Here is a 7,500-nt window from a genome sequence, read left to right as displayed (position 1 = left end):
TCCCCCGAGGCTCACTATGGGCGGGAGGCTGCGAGATGAGAGGGAGCGGCCGGCCCATAGGAATTAAGATGCGGTGGGTCGGTGGCGGGAGATGACTTAGCGAAGGGAAGGAAGGAGAGGAGGGATGCTGGGTTGGGTTAGATTTGGGTGGGTGGTTATGTTAGGTTGGGTTGGTGGTATGGGTTTTGGTGGTGGTGGTTGGTAGTGGTTTGGGTAGCAGGAATAGGGTATGAAGTAGCAATTGTTGTAGTAGTAATAGTAATAGTAGTTGCAGTAATAGTATTAGTATTAGTATTAGTAGTGGTGGTGGTAGTAGTAGTAGTAGTAGTAGTAGAGGTAGTAGTAGTAGAAGCGTAGTTATAGCACAAGAGGTAGTGGTAGTAGTAGTAGTAATAGTAGTAGTAGTAGTAGTAGTAGTAGTAATAGTAGTAGTAGTAGTAGTAACAGCAAGAGCAATATAATCAGCTGTAGCAGTAGTCGTAATAGTAAAAGTAGTAGATGGAAGGGGAGCATAAGTAGCAGTAGTAGTGGTAGTAGTAGTAGTAGTAGTAGTAGTAGTAGTAGTAGTAGTAGTAGTAGTAGGCTTTTACACATAAGTTAAAAATAATCACATTGAAATTTAAAGGGAAATAAACTCTTGGGAGATTTTTATCCACTTTTCCGAGAGAGAGAGAGAGAGAGAGAGAGAGAGAGAGAGAGAGAGAGAGAGAGAGAGAGAGAGAGAGAGAGAGAGAGAGAGCGAGAGCGAGAGAGAACGAGAACGAGAGCGAGAGAAAGGCACCCCCCTACCCCCCCTATAAACAACGGCACTCACACGGACAAGAGGCAACAAAAATCACTCTATGGACATCACTTTACGGGTCATTAACTTTTTATATACGTGGCGGGGACTCGAACGGGGGCCACGGGAGGAGGAGGAGGCAGGTGGCGGGTGCAGTTTGCCATCCCCCTGTGACGCATTCCCTTCTCTCCGCCAATCACGAGCGTCCTTTAAACCAGCCACGTGTTATGATTGGTGGAGGATTGGTAGTGGTCGGCGTCTTCACTCTTTTCCTTTGCGATTAAAAGTAAATGTGGAATTAATTGTGAGACTGACGAGCAGGTTGATGTGCCTTGGAAATGACGAAGGGAGGGATGGAGGAAGGGTGGGAAGGTATGAAGAGGGAGAGGGAGAAGAGGGAGAGGGTTAGGGAAGAGAAGGGAGAGAGCGAATGAAGGAGGTAAGAAGTAGAGAAAAGAAGGGAGGGAAAGTGGAGAGAAGGAAGGAGGGAGGGAGTAAGGGAAGAGAGGGAGGAAACGAATATTTAAATGGAAGGGAGGGAGAAGAAAGGGATGAAATAAGGGAATGAGAGAGAGAGAGAGAGAGAGAGAGAGAGAGAGAGAGAGAGAGAGAGAGAGAGAGAGAGAGAGAGAGAGAGAGAGAGAGAGAGAGCAAGATACTATCAAAATAAAATCACCTGAACATTATAACACTCATAAAAATAAATACACTTCAATAAAAAGAACCGAAACGAACAATCTGTTATACAATGTCATGTGTGTGTGTGTGTGTGTGTGTGTGTGTGTGTGTGTGTGTGTGTGTGTGTGTGTGTTGCGTGGGGCCCTTCTCGCCCCCCCAAAAGTCTGGTTTAACGCAATTTTTATGTTGATGGTTACGAGGGGGAGGAGGGGATGAGGGTGGAAATGAGAGAGAGAGAGAGAGAGAGAGAGAGAGAGAGAGAGAGAGAGAGAGAGAGAGGGAGAGGGGGAGGGGGCACTACGCTAAAGAAAGTCATTGATATATAGAAAAAATACAAGAATTCCGTAGATATTTTTCTGTTCAGGCGAATCGTCGAGACACAAAATGCTGAGTGAGACAGATTTCCAGATAAAGAAAGGAAGGCAGCAGGAAAGAAAGATAAAGAAAGAAGGAAAGAAAGAAAAAGTTAAAGAATCAAAGAAGGAACAGCAGAAAGAAGGAAGAGGAGAACACATGACTGGATAAAAAAAATGTAAATTAATATGTACAAAGACTGAAGAAAAAGAACTTAAAATATGGAAAAGAAAAAGTTAATTAGTAAAAGTTGCAAAAAAATGATAAAATGACTGGAGAAAATCATCATCATCATCATCATCGTCATCATCTTCATCATCATCATCATCATCATCATCATCATCATCATCATCATTTCAATCTCTTACCAAATTCATTAGAGCAAAATTAATGTGATAATATTCTCCTTTCACTTTCCGTCACGAGAATATTCACCCCCCAATTAGAGAGAGAGAGAGAGAGAGAGAGAGAGTTCTGACTTCTTATCCTTTTTCATTTTCTATCTCAATCATGGATCAGTCAGTCTTATGCGTCTCTCTCTTTCTCTCTCTCTCTCTCTCTCTCTCTCTCTCTCTCTCGGTAATGGAGGGCGGATAAAAAGCCTCCTTACCTCAAAACAGAGAGAGGGAGAGGAAAGGCAGGATCGAGGTAATTCCTAAAACCTTTCCGTCCACCAATTTCTTCAGTGAGGGAGTAACTCGTCTATTTTTCCCCTTGTTCACTTCTCTCTCTCTCTCTTCGTAATCTCTTTGTCTTGTTCTGGAAAGTTTTCAGTGTAAGTCGAACGGTTTGTCTGTCTGTCTGTTTGTAAGTATGTGTGTATGTATGATCGTTTCTGTGTATGTCTGTATGTGTGGATGAGTGTCTACTTCCTGTCTGTTTTTTTTGTCAATCTGTCTATCTGTTTGTCTGTATGTCTTTTATTTCTTTTTCTCTTTTCTTTTTCCTTTATTTAATTTTCTTTCTTTTCTTATCTTTCTCTCACTGTGCTACGTCCCCTTTTATCCCTCTCCCTATCTCCCTTCCTCTCCCCTTTTCTCCCTCCCTCTCTCCCTCCCTCAATATTTTCCTCCCTCCGCAAGTAGCATTCTATAGCCCTGTTTACCTCTCTCTCTCTCTCCTCACCGTCTCAATCACTCCCCTATCTTAACCTTCACTCTTTCAACCACCACCACTACCTCCTCCTCCTCTTCTTCCCCTTCTCTTCCTCTTACTCCTCTTCCCCCCCTCCCCCCTACGTCAGTGCCTTCTATGGGACTGACCCGCCATCCACCCCCCGCCGCCCCGCCGCTCCCTGGTTCCTTTCCGCTGGCGACTCCGACAGGATAACAACCCCGCTCTTGTCCTGCCGAAGTAATGCTGGGAATTTATTGCGACTTTGGTTGAGCCCGAAGAAAAGTTTGTGCGATTTTTACCCCTTATTGAGAGAGAGAGAGAGAGAGAGAGAGAGAGAGAGAGAGAGAGAGAGAGAGAGAGAGAGAGAGAGAGACTAAGGTTAAGTGGATGGAAATACATAAGAGGACAGAGGAAGGGATAAGGAGGTAGAAGAGGAAGAGGAGGAGGAAGAAGAGGAGGAGGAGGAGGAAGAGGAGGAAGAGGATTCCATTAATAGAGAATGAAGGAAAAATGAGGTCAAGAAGAAAATATATCTGCACTAAATATTTGAATGAGAGAGAGAGAGAGAGAGAGAGAGAGAGAGAGAGAGAGAGAGAGAGAGAGAGAGAGAGAGAGAGAGAGAGAGAGAGAGAGAGAGAGAGAGAATTACACATACACCCATAAAAAGGGAGATAAATGGGAAGGAAGGAAATGAAGGGAGGAAGAGGAAGGGAGAGAAGAACGTTGGAAAGGAAGAAATGAGGGAGGAGGAGGAGGAGGAGGAAAAAGGGGGGGAGGGTAACCTGTAGGAATGTATATCACTGTACTTACGACACACACACACACACACACACACACACACACACACACACACACACACACATTTAACAGGCAATCTTATATGTAATTGTTTCGTTTTCATGTTTCTCGCAAATTGCAACACGCGAAGGAGGAGGAGGAGGAGGAGAAGGAAGAAGAGGAAGAGGAGGAGGAAATAAGGCAGCAATAAATTGAGATAAAAGATGTATTTGTGTGTATTTATTGTAGGAAAGTGTATAGTGATTGTGGTGAGAGAGAGAGAGAGAGAGAGAGAGAGAGAGCAGTGACAGGGAGGGATTGAGAGGTGAACATAAACAAGATAAGGTTTGACTCTATCTAGGCGACCCTCTCTCTCTCTCTCTCTCTCTGAACTTGTTATCTCATTTCTTTCTTTTTCTCATTTCAAGTCCGCCTCTTCACTCTTCTTTCCTCTCTCCTGGTTCCTGATTTTTCTTCGCCTCGCTCCATTTCCTCCTTCATTCCATTACGCCGTCCCTCATTCTCTCCCATCGTTCTCCCTTCCTCCCTCCGTTTCTCCCCCTCCTTTGCCAATTCCTCCCTATCTTTCACTCCTCCATTCCCTCATTTCCTCTCAGACTTACACACACAGATCGTACTATGCAAGGGGAACACGCACACACACATACGTACACACACATACACACACACACACACGCCCGGGTGAAAAGTGGTATAAACATGATTTGTATGCATGGTATGTAAACGTATTTCTCCATCAACCCAATTCCTATGTGCATCTTCAGAGTTACAGACTGTCGAGGTTTTGCATCCAGCCTTCCTTACACTGAGCAGGAGTTTAGTTCAGAGTTCAGTTACTAAGGCCACGTATTTTTCGTTGCTTTCGCCTCTCACAACTAGTATATCTAAAGGTCATAGTGGAGATTAGTCGGGTTCTTAGGAGGCGGGGGTTTTTATATGTTCATGGTACAGAAGCCTTGTCAAACTATATCGCTAGGTTCTTAACTATTCACAGATTCCAAAGTGGGGATTAGTCGGTTCCTCCTCATGAATGCTTTTTTGTTTTAACGTTCATTGTGCAAAGCCTTGTCAAACTATACCGCTCGGCTCATAAAACTACCCATGGAAATACTGACACAACCTCTACGAAAGCCTTATCCAGTGTGAGTGTACAGAAGCCTTGTCAAACTATATCACTCGGCTCATAAAACTACCCATGGAAATACTAACACAACCTCTACGAAAGCTTTATCCATTGTGGGTGTGTGAGTCCCTGAATGCTTGAGAACGTTTGCCTGAGCTACACATTTTTATCTCCTCAACTACCTTATATCTATTACTTATTACTATTTCTTGTGGATTTCGAACCTCCATGAGTTAGGGCGGTGACGAGTGTGGTTGTGTACGTACCGGTGGTGGTGGTGGTTGTGGGGTGGTGATGGCATTAGTGGTACAGGAGAGATGGCAATGAATCAAGTCTGTGTGAACCATTACCTCGATTAGTCAGAAACGCGACGCAGACGAGAAGAGTGTTAGAGTGTTGACAGGGGGATGCAGTGGAGATGGGCAGGGTTAGTGGTGGGTGTGTGGGGCAGAGAACAGGGGGAAGGGATAGAGGGCAGGGGACACAGGGGGCACAGGGGAGCAGGGGGCAGGATGGGTTAGACTTGAGTGCATGTATGTAGAAAGAAATGATTTAGGGGCGAGAGATAGAGAGTGGGAGAAGGGAATGCTGGAGGGTTGGTATAAAGAAAAGCAGCAAGGTTAGTTGAGGTCGGGTAACAACAACAACAACAACAACAACAACTACTACTACTACTACTACTACTACTACTACTACTACTACTACTACTACTACTACTACTACTACTACTTTTATTATCTTGTTTATTTCTGTTCTTGTTCTTGTGATTTTTCTTCTTGTTCTTTCTCTTCTCCTTCTTTTCGTCTTCCTTCTCCTCCTCCTCCTCCTCCTCCTCCTCCTCCGCTTCCCGTCCTTAAGAGCCTCGTGACAAGTAAGAGTCGTTTAATCAACCAAAACAGTGTCGTTAAGACGGGAGGAATGGCGTGTGTGTGTGTGTGTGTGTGTGTGTGTGCTGGGAAAGGGGAGGAGTGTGCTGGGGAGGGACTCTGGGGGGAAGGGAACAGTAGGGGGTATTGAGGGGGATAGTGTAGAGGGGAAGAGGAAGGGGGAGCGTGAAGGGAGCGTGAAGGGGGAGGTGTATAGACTGGGGAGGAGGGGAGGACGTGTAAGGGAAGGGAGGTTCCAGAGGTGAGGGGGTGAAGGGAAAAGGGAGATTAACTGGGGTAGTGAGGGAGGATATAGGGGTATTTTAGGTACCAGTAAAAGCTTAATGGGGGTGCAGGGGGAGGGGTGCTGGGGAAATAAAGGGAGTTTTAAGGGGGAAGTGCAGGGTGGAAAGGGGAGATTAAGTGGAGAAGGTGCAGAGAAAGGAAGAACAAGGGAGCTAAGAGGGGAGTGCAGAGGAAGCAAAATAAGGGAGTTTAACACTTGTAGGGGAAAAGAAGGGAGTTTGATTTAAGGGAGGAGAGCAAGAGAAGAGAAAGGAGGAGAGGGAGGGGGAGGGAGGGAAGGGAAGGAAAAGGAGGAAGAAAGGAAGAACAAGGGAGCTAAGAGGGGAGTGCAGAGGAAGCAAAAATAAGGGAGTTTAACGGGTTGCAGGGGAAAGAAGGGGAGTTTGATTAAGGGATAGGAGCAAGGGAAGAGAAAGGAAGGGAGTTTGAGGGAGGAGGTACAAGGGAAGGAAAAGGGGGATTAGAGGGAGGAGATGCAGAGGAAGGAAGAACAGGGGAGATAAGAGGGGAGTGCAGAGGAAGCAAAATAAGGGAGTTTAACGGGTTGCAGGGGAAAGGAAGTGGAGTTTAAGGTATGGAAGCAAGGGAAGGGAAGGGAGATTGAGGGAGGGGGTACAAGGGAAGGAAAAGGGGGATTAGAGGGAGGAGATGCAGAGAAAGGAAGAACAGGGGAGCTAAGAGGGGAGTATAGAGGAAGCAAAATAAAGGAGTTTAACGGGTTGCAGGGGAAAGGAAGGGAGTTTAAGGAATGGGAGCAAGGGAAGAGAAGGGAAGGGAGATTGAGGGAGGGGGTACAAGGGAAGGAAAAGGGGGATTAGAGGGAGGAGATACAGAGAAAGGAAGAACAGGGGAGATAAGAGGGGAGTGCAGAGGAAGGAAAAAGAAGGGAGTTTAACGAGTTGCAGGGGAAAGGAAGGGGAGTTTAAGGGATGGGAGCAAGGGAAGGGAAGGGAGATTGAGGGAGGAGGTACAAGGGAAGGAAAATGAGGGAGAGTTTTAAGGAGAAGTGAGACAGGGGTAAGAAAGGAGTGGTTTAAGTGGGAGGGGAGTGTAGGGGAGGGAAGACAAGGGAATATTTAGCAGGGGGAGAAGTGCAGGGGAAGGAAAAAGGGGAAAGTCTAGGAGGGGTGAGGCGTTCGGAGGAAGAAGGGGAGGGGTTAAGGGGAGGTATGCAGGGGAAGGAGGGAGGGTAGTGAAGTGTCTTTATAGCATCTCCCGGCCATTAAGACAGGTTAGTGTAAGGATCGTAGGACGTCCCATTGTTGCTAGATGGCGCCTCGTTCGCCTCGCTGTGCCATAACTCTGATCCACCACCACCATCACCACCACCATCACCACTATCACCACCATCACCACCACTATCACTACCGCTATTCTGATTTTTCTTTGTGTGTGTGTGTGTGTGTGGTTGTCATATTACGCAGTGAGTTTGTAAATTCTCTCTCTCTCTCTCTCTCTCTCTCTCTTCCCTCCATTCC

At 46.1% G+C, this 7,500-nt stretch overlaps 1 protein-coding gene across 1 annotated transcript in view; it reads left to right on the top strand.

Annotated features, from left to right (window-relative positions):
* The window catches only part of LOC127010326 (protein Wnt-2b-A-like), a 41,115-nt gene that overhangs the window by 23,865 nt on the left and 9,750 nt on the right, over nt 1–7,500 (top strand). The gene's annotated exons all lie outside the window — the stretch shown is intronic.

This window comes from Eriocheir sinensis, chromosome 43 (assembly GCF_024679095.1).
Source record: "Eriocheir sinensis breed Jianghai 21 chromosome 43, ASM2467909v1, whole genome shotgun sequence".
NCBI lineage: Eukaryota > Metazoa > Arthropoda > Malacostraca > Decapoda > Varunidae > Eriocheir > Eriocheir sinensis.
This window is presented reverse-complemented; position numbering and strand designations above follow the sequence as displayed.